This window comes from Schistocerca cancellata, chromosome 7 (genome assembly GCF_023864275.1).
Source record: "Schistocerca cancellata isolate TAMUIC-IGC-003103 chromosome 7, iqSchCanc2.1, whole genome shotgun sequence".
Taxonomy (NCBI): domain Eukaryota; kingdom Metazoa; phylum Arthropoda; class Insecta; order Orthoptera; family Acrididae; genus Schistocerca; species Schistocerca cancellata.
The window spans coordinates 438,443,288-438,461,181 of record NC_064632.1 but is presented as its reverse complement, the minus strand read 5'-3'; the positions used below and the strand labels follow the sequence as shown (position 1 = coordinate 438,461,181).

The window sequence follows — 17,894 nt, the reverse complement described above, 5'->3', positions numbered from 1 at the left end:
AATATTGCATGCAGATATTGTCCAATCTTTCTCCTAGACACAGGATGAGAGGTGCATCAGCTGCAATTATGAACAGCATCGACTTGTATGACATTGATGGGATTCAAAGTGCTGTCACTGCAGGTGACACCTCACCAGATTCTTAACTGAAGCATATCTGCCTGTGTAATGAGCCACTGCCCTTCACCTAAAAACCAACTATTACAGCAAATCTGTGGTGAAGCAGCATGTCATGTACAAATTTCACTGGTGTGACCCACAAAGTATTTTCCCACATGTCTGGCAATCAGCCACTACATATAGTTACCTAAATTAATTTCAAAGGTGTCAGTTAATGAATACCACAACACTGAAGTCTTTAGAAAGCAGACCAGTATGCTAATATTAACATACAGTGTTATATGTTAATATTAGCATACTGGTCTGCTTTCTAAACACTTCAATGTTGTGGTATTCATTGGCTGACACTTTTGAAATTAATTTAGGTAACTATATGTAGTGGCTGATTGCCAGACATGTGGGAAAATACTTTGTGGGTCACACCATCGAAATTTGTACATGACATGCTGATTCACCACAGATTTGCTGTAATAGTTGGTTTTTAGGTGACGGGCAGTGTCTTATTTCACAGGCAGATGTGCTTCAGTTAAGAATCTGATGAGGTGTCACCTGCAGTCTGTATTATGAGGGCTGCAGCTGGATAGCAAGGCCACTAGGAAAGTTACTTGAAACATAATGTTAAATGAACTTCCTGTAAAGGGGTAGCTTGCACACTTAATGATTAAAGAGACATCTTCCTTCACATGTTTATTTATGCTGCTGAAACAATTATGGCATCAGCTACAGCCATGAAGATGAATAGAGATAAATGTTGTGGGTCTGTGTGCAGACAGTATGTGATAGTGGCATACAGGCACCAGAAGCTTTGTAGGCGTTAGAGAAAAATAAATATTAGGTAATGCAAGCTAATGTTAGAGCGCTAGAGTGTATTTAAGCAGTAGTCTGAGTGAAACTATGTGAGTGAGAAAGATTTGGAACATGCAGCTATCTTGTGTAAAGTTGATGTAAGGTTTCCAAATGTTGTGTGTGGCAGTAGGTGTGTGTTATGAAATGACATGATTGAGACAGTAGGAAGAGATGTTGTGACAGCTGAGTGTGATACTGAGGAAGAGAAGAGGCTTTTGCCTGTGCTAGGCTTAGTCTTAATCTTAGGCTTAGACTGGCTGTGATTTGTGTCAGGTTTGCCAATGAGCTGAAGGGGTGCTAGTGACATGTACTTGTGTCAGTGTAGTTGTGGTTTTGGTGTGCTTGCTGACTTGTTATTAGAGTGACGTTTTAGATGTGCGTTGGTGATGTAAGGGATAGGTTTATCGCCAGTTTTATCATGTTCTGTTGTGAATGAAAGAGAGTGGAGGAGAACTGCGTAAATGGAGAGCATAGTTTGTGACAAGTGGGTGCAGATATGAAGCGAAACTTGTGTAGGTGGCTGAGGGTATTAGCAGCTGATGTGAGACATGAGAGAGTGAGATTGCGAAAAAAATGTGGAACGCTTCACGATTTTGCGTGTCATCCTTGCGCAGGGGCCATGCTAATCTTCTCTGTATCGTTCCAATTTTAGTATATGTACCGCCGAAGCGAGTACATTCGAGGAGCCCTCTGAAATTGTATATATAGTTATGGCGTCGCGTCAAACATGGTTCGGCTTGGACGTAGCTTTACGCAGCTCTGGCGAGGAACACAAGGCCTGCCGAGTGCTAATCTGTCAATTAATTACTGCGAGGTGTCGTTATTAGTAAGTGGCAGCTCTGTCAACTGTATTATTTGGCAGTATTGGATGTAAAACTTAGATCGTAGAGTCGCTTGCTCTCGCAGCATCCACCCAAAGCAGCAGCAGCTTCACACAGCTGCCGCTAGGCGGCAGCAAGACGTGTTGGCACCTATTGACGCCATGTTCTTACATCCCGAATTTAGTGTCTTACAGGCATACCTATGAAACACACTTCTCTAATGTGTGGGATAAATGACTCTGATTGGAGCTGGTAGCAGGTCTTCAAGACTCTCAAAACAAGTGAATATTTTTGCGAAACTGTCTTCACTGCTAACACAAATTTCATTACTCTTGCAGTGGTACTTTCTTATGATACTAATCGATTTAATGACAGAGTCGCATATGTAAGGCAACTTTTAACTCACACATCAAGTACACCACAAGAAGACACAGTCTGTGACCATGTAAATTATTGAGTAACTCCACAGACACCAAGCATGGTCCTATTCATCCAATGGCGCCAGATGACAATTGTGACTGCAAGAAGAGACACAGTAGCCTCACGAACCATTAAAAACAGCATTCATATTGCACACTTTGAAACACAGCAGTGTAGGTCATTACTAGGGCATGGATGGGTGAATGCGAGTTGTGTGAGGAATGATGGACATAGTTCCGTTTTCAGTACAATACCAGGTGATATATTTGTGTTGATCCAAGTTTACACAGGGCAGGTCTACTTGACAACAGTGAAACACTGTGATGGAGATGTGTGAATGAGCCTAAAATATTGAGGGGACTTGTGGTAGGAGAAACCAGGTTAGCATTGTGTTAGTAGCTATAGTTATGTTCCTGGGAAATGTCAATCAGATGTAATCCAGTTTGGTGAATGTTGTTATTGCAGGAAGAATTGCTAGTGCAAAACAAAGAGTGATAGATTTAGTATCTGAAAGCAGTTAACAACTGAGTAGCTATTGGTGTCATGTGAGACAAACTGGTTTGTGATGTTGTTGTCTATTCCAAAATCTTGAAGCTTGCTAGTGTTTTGTGTCTAGACTGGCTCTGTATCTGCTTATGTGGTAGAGCTTCTGTGTATGTGACATAATGAATATTGCATGCAGATATTGTCCAATCTTTCTCCTAGACACAGGATGAGAGGTGCATCAGCTGCAATTATGAACAGCATCGACTTGTATGACATTGATGGGATTCAAAGTGCTGTCACTGCAGGTGACACCTCACCAGATTCTTAACTGAAGCATATCTGCCTGTGTAATGAGCCACTGCCCTTCACCTAAAAACCAACTATTACAGCAAATCTGTGGTGAAGCAGCATGTCATGTACAAATTTCACTGGTGTGACCCACAAAGTATTTTCCCACATGTCTGGCAATCAGCCACTACATATAGTTACCTAAATTAATTTCAAAGGTGTCAGTTAATGAATACCACAACACTGAAGTCTTTAGAAAGCAGACCAGTATGCTAATATTAACATACAGTGTTATATGTTAATATTAGCATACTGGTCTGCTTTCTAAACACTTCAGTGTTGTGGTATTCATTGGCTGACACTTTTGAAATTAATTTAGGTAACTATATGTAGTGGCTGATTGCCAGACATGTGGGAAAATACTTTGTGGGTCACACCATCGAAATTTGTACATGACATGCTGATTCACCACAGATTTGCTGTAATAGTTGGTTTTTAGGTGACGGGCAGTGTCTTATTTCACAGGCAGATGTGCTTCAGTTAAGAATCTGATGAGGTGTCACCTGCAGTCTGTATTATGAGGGCTGCAGCTGGATAGCAAGGCCACTAGGAAAGTTACTTGAAACATAATGTTAAATGAACTTCCTGTAAAGGGGTAGCTTGCACACTTAATGATTAAAGAGACATCTTCCTTCACATGTTTATTTATGCTGCTGAAACAATTATGGCATCAGCTACAGCCATGAAGATGAATAGAGATAAATGTTGTGGGTCTGTGTGCAGACAGTATGTGATAGTGGCATACAGGCACCAGAAGCTTTGTAGGCGTTAGAGAAAAATAAATATTAGGTAATGCAAGCTAATGTTAGAGCGCTAGAGTGTATTTAAGCAGTAGTCTGAGTGAAACTATGTGAGTGAGAAAGATTTGGAACATGCAGCTATCTTGTGTAAAGTTGATGTAAGGTTTCCAAATGTTGTGTGTGGCAGTAGGTGTGTGTTATGAAATGACATGATTGAGACAGTAGGAAGAGATGTTGTGACAGCTGAGTGTGATACTGAGGAAGAGAAGAGGCTTTTGCCTGTGCTAGGCTTAGTCTTAATCTTAGGCTTAGACTGGCTGTGATTTGTGTCAGGTTTGCCAATGAGCTGAAGGGGTGCTAGTGACATGTACTTGTGTCAGTGTAGTTGTGGTTTTGGTGTGCTTGCTGACTTGTTATTAGAGTGACGTTTTAGATGTGCATTGGTGATGTAAGGGATAGGTTTATCGCCAGTTTTATCATGTTGTGTTGTGAATGAAAGAGAGTGGAGGAGAACTGCGTAAATGGAGAGCATAGTTTGTGACAAGTGGGTGCAGATATGAAGCGAAACTTGTGTAGGTGGCTGAGGGTATTAGCAGCTGATGTGAGACATGAGAGAGTGAGATTGCGAAAAACATTTGGAACGCTTCACGATTTTGCGTGTCATCCTTGCGCAGGGGCCATGCTAATCTTCTCTGTATCGTTCCAATTTTAGTATATGTACCGCCGAAGCGAGTACATTCGAGAAGCCCTCTGAAATTGTATATATAGTTATTGCGTCGCGTCAAACATGGTTCGGCTTGGACGTAGCTTTACGCAGCTCTGGCGAGGAACACAAGGCCTGCCGAGTGCTAATGTGTCAATTAATTACTGCGAGGTGTCGTTATTAGTAAGTGGCAGCTCTGTCAACTGTATTATTTGGCAGTATTGGATGTAAAACTTAGATCGTAGAGTCGCTTGCTCTCGCAGCATCCACCCAGAGCAGCAGCAGCTTCACACAGCTGCCGCTAGGCGGCAGCAAGACGTGTTGGCACCTATTGACGCCATGTTCTTACATCCCGAATTTAGTGTCTTACAGGCATACCTATGAAACACACTTCTCTAATGTGTGGGATAAATGACTCTGATTGGAGCTGGTAGCAGGTCTTCAAGACTCTCAAAACAAGTGAATATTTTTGCGAAACTGTCTTCACTGCTAACACAAATTTCATTACTCTTGCAGTGGTACTTTCTTATGATACTAATCGATTTAATGACAGAGTCGCATATGTAAGGCAACTTTTAACTCACACATCAAGTACACCACAAGAAGACACAGTCTGTGACCATGTAAATTATTGAGTAACTCCACAGACACCAAGCATGGTCCTATTCATCCAATGGCGCCAGAAGACAATTGTGACTGCAACAAGAGACACAGTAGCCTCACGAACCATTAAAAACAGCATTCATATTGCACACTTTGAAACACAGCAGTGTAGGTCATTACTAGGGCATGGATGGGTGAATGCGAGTTGTGTGAGGAATGATGGACATAGTTCCGTTTTCAGTACAATACCAGGTGATATATTTGTGTTGATCCAAGTTTACACAGGGCAGGTCTACTTGACAACAGTGAAACACTGTGATGGAGATGTGTGAATGAGCCTAAAATATTGAGGGGACTTGTGGTAGGAGAAACCAGGTTAGCATTGTGTTAGTAGCTATAGTTATGTTCCTGGGAAATGTCAATCAGATGTAATCCAGTTTGGTGAATGTTGTTATTGCAGGAAGAATTGCTAGTGCAAAACAAAGAGTGATAGATTTAGTATCTGAAAGCAGTTAACAACTGAGTAGCTATTGGTGTCATGTGAGACAAACTGGTTTGTGATGTTGTTGTCTATTCCAAAATCTTGAAGCTTGCTAGTGTTTTGTGTCTAGACTGGCTCTGTATCTGCTTATGTGGTAGAGCTTCTGTGTATGTGACATAATGAATATTGCATGCAGATATTGTCCAATCTTTCTCCTAGACACAGGATGAGAGGTGCATCAGCTGCAATTATGAACAGCATCGACTTGTATGACATTGATGGGATTCAAAGTGCTGTCACTGCAGGTGACACCTCACCAGATTCTTAACTGAAGCATATCTGCCTGTGTAATGAGCCACTGCCCTTCACCTAAAAACCAACTATTACAGCAAATCTGTGGTGAAGCAGCATGTCATGTACAAATTTCACTGGTGTGACCCACAAAGTATTTTCCCACATGTCTGGCAATCAGCCACTACATATAGTTACCTAAATTAATTTCAAAGGTGTCAGTTAATGAATACCACAACACTGAAGTCTTTAGAAAGCAGACCAGTATGCTAATATTAACATACAGTGTTATATGTTAATATTAGCATACTGGTCTGCTTTCTAAACACTTCAGTGTTGTGGTATTCATTGGCTGACACTTTTGAAATTAATTTAGGTAACTATATGTAGTGGCTGATTGCCAGACATGTGGGAAAATACTTTGTGGGTCACACCATCGAAATTTGTACATGACATGCTGATTCACCACAGATTTGCTGTAATAGTTGGTTTTTAGGTGACGGGCAGTGTCTTATTTCACAGGCAGATGTGCTTCAGTTAAGAATCTGATGAGGTGTCACCTGCAGTCTGTATTATGAGGGCTGCAGCTGGATAGCAAGGCCACTAGGAAAGTTACTTGAAACATAATGTTAAATGAACTTCCTGTAAAGGGGTAGCTTGCACACTTAATGATTAAAGAGACATCTTCCTTCACATGTTTATTTATGCTGCTGAAACAATTATGGCATCAGCTACAGCCATGAAGATGAATAGAGATAAATGTTGTGGGTCTGTGTGCAGACAGTATGTGATAGTGGCATACAGGCACCAGAAGCTTTGTAGGCGTTAGAGAAAAATAAATATTAGGTAATGCAAGCTAATGTTAGAGCGCTAGAGTGTATTTAAGCAGTAGTCTGAGTGAAACTATGTGAGTGAGAAAGATTTGGAACATGCAGCTATCTTGTGTAAAGTTGATGTAAGGTTTCCAAATGTTGTGTGTGGCAGTAGGTGTGTGTTATGAAATGACATGATTGAGACAGTAGGAAGAGATGTTGTGACAGCTGAGTGTGATACTGAGGAAGAGAAGAGGCTTTTGCCTGTGCTAGGCTTAGTCTTAATCTTAGGCTTAGACTGGCTGTGATTTGTGTCAGGTTTGCCAATGAGCTGAAGGGGTGCTAGTGACATGTACTTGTGTCAGTGTAGTTGTGGTTTTGGTGTGCTTGCTGACTTGTTATTAGAGTGACGTTTTAGATGTGCGTTGGTGATGTAAGGGATAGGTTTATCGCCAGTTTTATCATGTTCTGTTGTGAATGAAAGAGAGTGGAGGAGAACTGCGTAAATGGAGAGCATAGTTTGTGACAAGTGGGTGCAGATATGAAGCGAAACTTGTGTAGGTGGCTGAGGGTATTAGCAGCTGATGTGAGACATGAGAGAGTGAGATTGCGAAAAAAATGTGGAACGCTTCACGATTTTGCGTGTCATCCTTGCGCAGGGGCCATGCTAATCTTCTCTGTATCGTTCCAATTTTAGTATATGTACCGCCGAAGCGAGTACATTCGAGGAGCCCTCTGAAATTGTATATATAGTTATGGCGTCGCGTCAAACATGGTTCGGCTTGGACGTAGCTTTACGCAGCTCTGGCGAGGAACACAAGGCCTGCCGAGTGCTAATCTGTCAATTAATTACTGCGAGGTGTCGTTATTAGTAAGTGGCAGCTCTGTCAACTGTATTATTTGGCAGTATTGGATGTAAAACTTAGATCGTAGAGTCGCTTGCTCTCGCAGCATCCACCCAAAGCAGCAGCAGCTTCACACAGCTGCCGCTAGGCGGCAGCAAGACGTGTTGGCACCTATTGACGCCATGTTCTTACATCCCGAATTTAGTGTCTTACAGGCATACCTATGAAGCACACTTCTCTAATGTGTGGGATAAATGACTCTGATTGGAGCTGGTAGCAGGTCTTCAAGACTCTCAAAACAAGTGAATATTTTTGCGAAACTGTCTTCACTGCTAACACAAATTTCATTACTCTTGCAGTGGTACTTTCTTATGATACTAATCGATTTAATGACAGAGTCGCATATGTAAGGCAACTTTTAACTCACACATCAAGTACACCACAAGAAGACACAGTCTGTGACCATGTAAATTATTGAGTAACTCCACAGACACCAAGCATGGTCCTATTCATCCAATGGCGCCAGATGACAATTGTGACTGCAAGAAGAGACACAGTAGCCTCACGAACCATTAAAAACAGCATTCATATTGCACACTTTGAAACACAGCAGTGTAGGTCATTACTAGGGCATGGATGGGTGAATGCGAGTTGTGTGAGGAATGATGGACATAGTTCCGTTTTCAGTACAATACCAGGTGATATATTTGTGTTGATCCAAGTTTACACAGGGCAGGTCTACTTGACAACAGTGAAACACTGTGATGGAGATGTGTGAATGAGCCTAAAATATTGAGGGGACTTGTGGTAGGAGAAACCAGGTTAGCATTGTGTTAGTAGCTATAGTTATGTTCCTGGGAAATGTCAATCAGATGTAATCCAGTTTGGTGAATGTTGTTATTGCAGGAAGAATTGCTAGTGCAAAACAAAGAGTGATAGATTTAGTATCTGAAAGCAGTTAACAACTGAGTAGCTATTGGTGTCATGTGAGACAAACTGGTTTGTGATGTTGTTGTCTATTCCAAAATCTTGAAGCTTGCTAGTGTTTTGTGTCTAGACTGGCTCTGTATCTGCTTATGTGGTAGAGCTTCTGTGTATGTGACATAATGAATATTGCATGCAGATATTGTCCAATCTTTCTCCTAGACACAGGATGAGAGGTGCATCAGCTGCAATTATGAACAGCATCGACTTGTATGACATTGATGGGATTCAAAGTGCTGTCACTGCAGGTGACACCTCACCAGATTCTTAACTGAAGCATATCTGCCTGTGTAATGAGCCACTGCCCTTCACCTAAAAACCAACTATTACAGCAAATCTGTGGTGAAGCAGCATGTCATGTACAAATTTCACTGGTGTGACCCACAAAGTATTTTCCCACATGTCTGGCAATCAGCCACTACATATAGTTACCTAAATTAATTTCAAAGGTGTCAGTTAATGAATACCACAACACTGAAGTCTTTAGAAAGCAGACCAGTATGCTAATATTAACATACAGTGTTATATGTTAATATTAGCATACTGGTCTGCTTTCTAAACACTTCAGTGTTGTGGTATTCATTGGCTGACACTTTTGAAATTAATTTAGGTAACTATATGTAGTGGCTGATTGCCAGACATGTGGGAAAATACTTTGTGGGTCACACCATCGAAATTTGTACATGACATGCTGATTCACCACAGATTTGCTGTAATAGTTGGTTTTTAGGTGACGGGCAGTGTCTTATTTCACAGGCAGATGTGCTTCAGTTAAGAATCTGATGAGGTGTCACCTGCAGTCTGTATTATGAGGGCTGCAGCTGGATAGCAAGGCCACTAGGAAAGTTACTTGAAACATAATGTTAAATGAACTTCCTGTAAAGGGGTAGCTTGCACACTTAATGATTAAAGAGACATCTTCCTTCACATGTTTATTTATGCTGCTGAAACAATTATGGCATCAGCTACAGCCATGAAGATGAATAGAGATAAATGTTGTGGGTCTGTGTGCAGACAGTATGTGATAGTGGCATACAGGCACCAGAAGCTTTGTAGGCGTTAGAGAAAAATAAATATTAGGTAATGCAAGCTAATGTTAGAGCGCTAGAGTGTATTTAAGCAGTAGTCTGAGTGAAACTATGTGAGTGAGAAAGATTTGGAACATGCAGCTATCTTGTGTAAAGTTGATGTAAGGTTTCCAAATGTTGTGTGTGGCAGTAGGTGTGTGTTATGAAATGACATGATTGAGACAGTAGGAAGAGATGTTGTGACAGCTGAGTGTGATACTGAGGAAGAGAAGAGGCTTTTGCCTGTGCTAGGCTTAGTCTTAATCTTAGGCTTAGACTGGCTGTGATTTGTGTCAGGTTTGCCAATGAGCTGAAGGGGTGCTAGTGACATGTACTTGTGTCAGTGTAGTTGTGGTTTTGGTGTGCTTGCTGACTTGTTATTAGAGTGACGTTTTAGATGTGCATTGGTGATGTAAGGGATAGGTTTATCGCCAGTTTTATCATGTTGTGTTGTGAATGAAAGAGAGTGGAGGAGAACTGCGTAAATGGAGAGCATAGTTTGTGACAAGTGGGTGCAGATATGAAGCGAAACTTGTGTAGGTGGCTGAGGGTATTAGCAGCTGATGTGAGACATGAGAGAGTGAGATTGCGAAAAAAATGTGGAACGCTTCACGATTTTGCGTGTCATCCTTGCGCAGGGGCCATGCTAATCTTCTCTGTATCGTTCCAATTTTAGTATATGTACCGCCGAAGCGAGTACATTCGAGGAGCCCTCTGAAATTGTATATATAGTTATGGCGTCGCGTCAAACATGGTTCGGCTTGGACGTAGCTTTACGCAGCTCTGGCGAGGAACACAAGGCCTGCCGAGTGCTAATCTGTCAATTAATTACTGCGAGGTGTCGTTATTAGTAAGTGGCAGCTCTGTCAACTGTATTATTTGGCAGTATTGGATGTAAAACTTAGATCGTAGAGTCGCTTGCTCTCGCAGCATCCACCCAGAGCAGCAGCAGCTTCACACAGCTGCCGCTAGGCGGCAGCAAGACGTGTTGGCACCTATTGACGCCATGTTCTTACATCCCGAATTTAGTGTCTTACAGGCATACCTATGAAGCACACTTCTCTAATGTGTGGGATAAATGACTCTGATTGGAGCTGGTAGCAGGTCTTCAAGACTCTCAAAACAAGTGAATATTTTTGCGAAACTGTCTTCACTGCTAACACAAATTTCATTACTCTTGCAGTGGTACTTTCTTATGATACTAATCGATTTAATGACAGAGTCGCATATGTAAGGCAACTTTTAACTCACACATCAAGTACACCACAAGAAGACACAGTCTGTGACCATGTAAATTATTGAGTAACTCCACAGACACCAAGCATGGTCCTATTCATCCAATGGCGCCAGATGACAATTGTGACTGCAAGAAGAGACACAGTAGCCTCACGAACCATTAAAAACAGCATTCATATTGCACACTTTGAAACACAGCAGTGTAGGTCATTACTAGGGCATGGATGGGTGAATGCGAGTTGTGTGAGGAATGATGGACATAGTTCCGTTTTCAGTACAATACCAGGTGATATATTTGTGTTGATCCAAGTTTACACAGGGCAGGTCTACTTGACAACAGTGAAACACTGTGATGGAGATGTGTGAATGAGCCTAAAATATTGAGGGGACTTGTGGTAGGAGAAACCAGGTTAGCATTGTGTTAGTAGCTATAGTTATGTTCCTGGGAAATGTCAATCAGATGTAATCCAGTTTGGTGAATGTTGTTATTGCAGGAAGAATTGCTAGTGCAAAACAAAGAGTGATAGATTTAGTATCTGAAAGCAGTTAACAACTGAGTAGCTATTGGTGTCATGTGAGACAAACTGGTTTGTGATGTTGTTGTCTATTCCAAAATCTTGAAGCTTGCTAGTGTTTTGTGTCTAGACTGGCTCTGTATCTGCTTATGTGGTAGAGCTTCTGTGTATGTGACATAATGAATATTGCATGCAGAGATTGTCCAATCTTTCTCCTAGACACAGGATGAGAGGTGCATCAGCTGCAATTATGAACAGCATCGACTTGTATGACATTGATGGGATTCAAAGTGCTGTCACTGCAGGTGACACCTCACCAGATTCTTAACTGAAGCATATCTGCCTGTGTAATGAGCCACTGCCCTTCACCTAAAAACCAACTATTACAGCAAATCTGTGGTGAAGCAGCATGTCATGTACAAATTTCACTGGTGTGACCCACAAAGTATTTTCCCACATGTCTGGCAATCAGCCACTACATATAGTTACCTAAATTAATTTCAAAGGTGTCAGTTAATGAATACCACAACACTGAAGTGTTTAGAAAGCAGACCAGTATGCTAATATTAACATACAGTGTTATATGTTAATATTAGCATACTGGTCTGCTTTCTAAACACTTCAATGTTGTGGTATTCATTGGCTGACACTTTTGAAATTAATTTAGGTAACTATATGTAGTGGCTGATTGCCAGACATGTGGGAAAATACTTTGTGGGTCACACCATCGAAATTTGTACATGACATGCTGATTCACCACAGATTTGCTGTAATAGTTGGTTTTTAGGTGACGGGCAGTGTCTTATTTCACAGGCAGATGTGCTTCAGTTAAGAATCTGATGAGGTGTCACCTGCAGTCTGTATTATGAGGGCTGCAGCTGGATAGCAAGGCCACTAGGAAAGTTACTTGAAACATAATGTTAAATGAACTTCCTGTAAAGGGGTAGCTTGCATACTTAATGATTAAAGAGACATCTTCCTTCACATGTTTATTTATGCTGCTGAAACAATTATGGCATCAGCTACAGCCATGAAGATGAATAGAGATAAATGTTGTGGGTCTGTGTGCAGACAGTATGTGATAGTGGCATACAGGCACCAGAAGCTTTGTAGGCGTTAGAGAAAAATAAATATTAGGTAATGCAAGCTAATGTTAGAGCGCTAGAGTGTATTTAAGCAGTAGTCTGAGTGAAACTATGTGAGTGAGAAAGATTTGGAACATGCAGCTATCTTGTGTAAAGTTGATGTAAGGTTTCCAAATGTTGTGTGTGGCAGTAGGTGTGTGTTATGAAATGACATGATTGAGACAGTAGGAAGAGATGTTGTGACAGCTGAGTGTGATACTGAGGAAGAGAAGAGGCTTTTGCCTGTGCTAGGCTTAGTCTTAATCTTAGGCTTAGACTGGCTGTGATTTGTGTCAGGTTTGCCAATGAGCTGAAGGGGTGCTAGTGACATGTACTTGTGTCAGTGTAGTTGTGGTTTTGGTGTGCTTGCTGACTTGTTATTAGAGTGACGTTTTAGATGTGCATTGGTGATGTAAGGGATAGGTTTATCGCCAGTTTTATCATGTTGTGTTGTGAATGAAAGAGAGTGGAGGAGAACTGCGTAAATGGAGAGCATAGTTTGTGACAAGTGGGTGCAGATATGAAGCGAAACTTGTGTAGGTGGCTGAGGGTATTAGCAGCTGATGTGAGACATGAGAGAGTGAGATTGCGAAAAAAATGTGGAACGCTTCAGGATTTTGCGTGTCACCTTGCGCAGGGGCCATGCTAATCTTCTCTGTATCGTTCCAATTTTAGTATATGTACCGCCGAAGCGAGTACATTCGAGGAGCCCTCTGAAATTGTATATATAGTTATGGCGTCGCGTCAAACATGGTTCGGCTTGGACGTAGCTTTACGCAGCTCTGGCGAGGAACACAAGGCCTGCCGAGTGCTAATGTGTCAATTAATTACTGCGAGGTGTCGTTATTAGTAAGTGGCAGCTCTGTCAACTGTATTATTTGGCAGTATTGGATGTAAAACTTAGATCGTAGAGTCGCTTGCTCTCGCAGCATCCACCCAGAGCAGCAGCAGCTTCACACAGCTGCCGCTAGGCGGCAGCAAGACGTGTTGGCACCTATTGACGCCATGTTCTTACATCCCGAATTTAGTGTCTTACAGGCATACCTATGAAACACACTTCTCTAATGTGTGGGATAAATGACTCTGATTGGAGCTGGTAGCAGGTCTTCAAGACTCTCAAAACAAGTGAATATTTTTGCGAAACATAACTCTTGCAGTGGTACTTTCTTATGATACTAATCGATTTAATGACAGAGTCGCATATGTAAGGCAACCTTTAACTCACACATCAAGTACACCACAAGAAGACACAGTCTGTGACCATGTAAATTATTGAGTAACTCCACAGACACCAAGCATGGTCCTATTCATCCAATGGCGCCAGAAGACAATTGTGACTGCAACAAGAGACACAGTAGCCTCAGGAACCATTAAAAACAGCATTCATATTGCACACTTTGAAACACAGCAGTGTAGGTCATTACTAGGGCATGGATGGGTGAATGCGAGTTGTGTGAGGAATGATGGACATAGTTCCGTTTTCAGTACAATACCAGGTGATATATTTGTGTTGATCCAAGTTTACACAGGGCAGGTCTACTTGACAACAGTGAAACACTGTGATGGAGATGTGTGAATGAGCCTAAAATATTGAGGGGACTTGTGGTAGGAGAAACCAGGTTAGCATTGTGTTAGTAGCTATAGTTATGTTCCTGGGAAATGTCAATCAGATGTAATCCAGTTTGGTGAATGTTGTTATTGCAGGAAGAATTGCTAGTGCAAAACAAAGAGTGATAGATTTAGTATCTGAAAGCAGTTAACAACTGAGTAGCTATTGGTGTCATGTGAGACAAACTGGTTTGTGATGTTGTTGTCTATTCCAAAATCTTGAAGCTTGCTAGTGTTTTGTGTCTAGACTGGCTCTGTATCTGCTTATGTGGCAGAGCTTCTGTGTATGTGACATAATGAATATTGCATGCAGAGATTGTCCAATCTTTCTCCTAGACACAGGATGAGAGGTGCATCAGCTGCAATTATGAACAGCATCGACTTGTATGACATTGATGGGATTCAAAGTGCTGTCACTGCAGGTGACACCTCACCAGATTCTTAACTGAAGCATATCTGCCTGTGTAATGAGCCACTGCCCTTCAGCTAAAAACCAACTATTACAGCAAAACTGTGGTGAAGCAGCATGTCATGTACAAATTTCACTGGTGTGACCCACAAAGTATTTTCCCACATGTCTGGCAATCAGCCACTACATATAGTTACCTAAATTAATTTCAAAGGTGTCAGTTAATGAATACCACAACACTGAAGTCTTTAGAAAGCAGACCAGTATGCTAATATTAACATACAGTGTTATATGTTAATATTAGCATACTGGTCTGCTTTCTAAACACTTCAATGTTGTGGTATTCATTGGCTGACACTTTTGAAATTAATTTAGGTAACTATATGTAGTGGCTGATTGCCAGACATGTGGGAAAATACTTTGTGGGTCACACCATCGAAATTTGTACATGACATGCTGATTCACCACAGATTTGCTGTAATAGTTGGTTTTTAGGTGACGGGCAGTGTCTTATTTCACAGGCAGATGTGCTTCAGTTAAGAATCTGATGAGGTGTCACCTGCAGTCTGTATTATGAGGGCTGCAGCTGGATAGCAAGGCCACTAGGAAAGTTACTTGAAACATAATGTTAAATGAACTTCCTGTAAAGGGGTAGCTTGCACACTTAATGATTAAAGAGACATCTTCCTTCACATGTTTATTTATGCTGCTGAAACAATTATGGCATCAGCTACAGCCATGAAGATGAATAGAGATAAATGTTGTGGGTCTGTGTGCAGACAGTATGTGATAGTGGCATACAGGCACCAGAAGCTTTGTAGGCGTTAGAGAAAAATAAATATTAGGTAATGCAAGCTAATGTTAGAGCGCTAGAGTGTATTTAAGCAGTAGTCTGAGTGAAACTATGTGAGTGAGAAAGATTTGGAACATGCAGCTATCTTGTGTAAAGTTGATGTAATGTTTCCAAATGTTGTGTGTGGCAGTAAGTGTGTGTTATGAAATGACATGATTGAGACAGTAGGAAGAGATGTTGTGACAGCTGAGTGTGATACTGAGGAAGAGAAGAGGCTTTTGCCTGTGCTAGGCTTAGTCTTAATCTTAGGCTTAGACTGGCTGTGATTTGTGTCAGGTTTGCCAATGAGCTGAAAGGGTGCTAGTGACATGTACTTGTGTCAGTGTAGTTGTGGTTTTGGTGTGCTTGCTGACTTGTTATTAGAGTGACGTTTTAGATGTGCATTGGTGATGTAAGGGATAGGTTTATCGCCAGTTTTATCATGTTGTGTTGTGAATGAAAGAGAGTGGAGGAGAACTGCGTAAATGGAGAGCATAGTTTGTGACAAGTGGGTGCAGATATGAAGCGAAACTTGTGTAGGTGGCTGAGGGTATTAGCAGCTGATGTGAGACATGAGAGAGTGAGATTGCGAAAAAAATGTGGAACACTTCAGGATTTTGCGTGTCATCCTTGCGCAGGGGCCATGCTAATCTTCTCTGTATCGTTCCAATTTTAGTATATGTACCGCCGAAGCGAGTACATTCGAGGAGCCCTCTGAAATTGTATATATAGTTATGGCGTCGCGTCAAACATCGTTCGGCTTGGACGTAGCTTTACGCAGCTCTGGCGAGGAACACAAGGCCTGCCGAGTGCTAATCTGTCAATTAATTACTGCGAGGTGTCGTTATTAGTAAGTGGCAGCTCTGTCAACTGTATTATTTGGCAGTTTTGGATGTAAAACTTAGATCGTAGAGTCGCTTGCTCTCGCAGCATCCACCCAGAGCAGCAGCAGCTTCACACAGCTGCCGCTAGGCGGCAGCAAGACGTGTTGGCACCTATTGACGCCATGTTCTTACATCCCGAATTTAGTGTCTTACAGGCATACCTATGAAACACACTTCTCTAATGTGTGGGATAAATGACTCTGATTGGAGCTGGTAGCAGGTCTTCAAGACTCTCAAAACAAGTGAATATTTTTGCGAAACTGTCTTCACTGCTAACACAAATTTCATTACTCTTGCAGTGGTACTTTCTTATGATACCAATCGATTTAATGACAGAGTCGCATATGTAAGGCAACTTTTAACTCACACATCAAGTACACCACAACAAGACACAGTCTGTGACCATGTAAATTATTGAGTAACTCCACAGACACCAAGCATGGTCCTATTCATCCAATGGCGCCAGAAGACAATTGTGACTGCAACAAGAGACACAGTAGCCTCACGAACCATTAAAAACAGCATTCATATTGCACACTTTGAAACACAGCAGTGTAGGTCATTACTAAGGCATGGATGGGTGAATGCGAGTTGTGTGAGGAATGATGGACATAGTTCCGTTTTCAGTACAATACCAGGTGATATATTTGTGTTGATCCAAGTTTACACAGGGCAGGTCTACTTGACAACAGTGAAACACTGTGATGGAGATGTGTGAATGAGCCTAAAATATTGACGGGACTTGTGGTAAGAGAAACCAGGTTAGCATTGTGTTAGTAGCTATAGTTATGTTCCTGGGAAATGTCAATCAGATGTAATCCAGTTTGGTGAATGTTGTTATTGCAGGAAGAATTGCTAGTGCAAAACAAAGAGTGATAGATTTAGTATCTGAAAGCAGTTAACAACTGAGTAGCTATTGGTGTCATGTGAGACAAACTGGTTTGTGATGTTGTTGTCTATTCCAAAATCTTGAAGCTTGCTAGTGTTTTGTGTCTAGACTGGCTCTGTATCTGCTTATGTGGTAGAGCTTCTGTGTATGTGACATAATGAATATTGCATGCAGAGATTGTCCAATCTTTCTCCTAGACACAGGATGAGAGGTGCATCAGCTCCAATTATGAACAGCATCGACTTGTATGACATTGATGGGATTCAAAGTGCTGTCACTGCAGGTGAACTGCTTTGTTTAAGATAGATAATTTCCTTGCTACAAAATAATGTAAACATCAATTTGTAAAAATTTGTATTAACTGTTTTGTTTAAGATAGATAATTTCCTTGCTACAAAATAATGTAGAAATCAATTTGTAAAAATTACTTGTAAATAGCTCTCTTGACCTATCCAATATCATATGTACAGCTGTACAATACTATGATTGCCTGGATCAATAAAATACAATACAATACAATACAACACCTCACCAGATTCTTAACTGAAGCATATCTGCCTGTGTAATGAGCCACTGCCCTTCACCTAAAAACCAACTATTACAGCAAATCTGTGGTGAAGCAGCATGTCATGTACAAATTTCACTGGTGTGACCCACAAAGTATTTTCCCACATGTCTGGCAATCAGCCACTACATATAGTTACCTAAATTAATTTCAAAGGTGTCAGTTAATGAATACCACAACACTGAAGTGTTTAGAAAGCAGACCAGTATGCTAATATTAACATACAGTGTTATATGTTAATATTAGCATACTGGTCTGCTTTCTA

The 17,894-nt window shown here is 41.2% G+C and overlaps 6 non-coding genes across 6 annotated transcripts; all 6 read right to left on the bottom strand.

The window, feature by feature from the left end:
* Nucleotides 1–1,535: 1,535 nt before the first annotated feature.
* LOC126093353 (U6 spliceosomal RNA) lies at nt 1,536–1,642 on the bottom strand. The gene has a single exon (XR_007521522.1). It is a non-coding gene; the product is annotated as a U6 spliceosomal RNA (small nuclear RNA).
* A 2,768-nt stretch (nt 1,643–4,410) lies between these two features.
* On the bottom strand, nt 4,411–4,517 carry LOC126093478 (U6 spliceosomal RNA). The gene has a single exon (XR_007521630.1). It is a non-coding gene; the product is annotated as a U6 spliceosomal RNA (small nuclear RNA).
* Nucleotides 4,518–7,285: 2,768 nt separating this feature from the next.
* On the bottom strand, nt 7,286–7,392 carry LOC126093352 (U6 spliceosomal RNA). The gene has a single exon (XR_007521521.1). It is a non-coding gene; the product is annotated as a U6 spliceosomal RNA (small nuclear RNA).
* Nucleotides 7,393–10,160: 2,768 nt separating this feature from the next.
* Nucleotides 10,161–10,267, bottom strand: LOC126093351 (U6 spliceosomal RNA). Its single transcript, XR_007521520.1, has one exon. It is a non-coding gene; the product is annotated as a U6 spliceosomal RNA (small nuclear RNA).
* Nucleotides 10,268–13,035: 2,768 nt separating this feature from the next.
* Nucleotides 13,036–13,141, bottom strand: LOC126093516 (U6 spliceosomal RNA). The gene has a single exon (XR_007521661.1). It is a non-coding gene; the product is annotated as a U6 spliceosomal RNA (small nuclear RNA).
* A 2,743-nt stretch (nt 13,142–15,884) lies between these two features.
* Nucleotides 15,885–15,991, bottom strand: LOC126093469 (U6 spliceosomal RNA). The gene has a single exon (XR_007521622.1). It is a non-coding gene; the product is annotated as a U6 spliceosomal RNA (small nuclear RNA).
* Between the last annotated feature and the right edge of the window lie 1,903 nt (nt 15,992–17,894).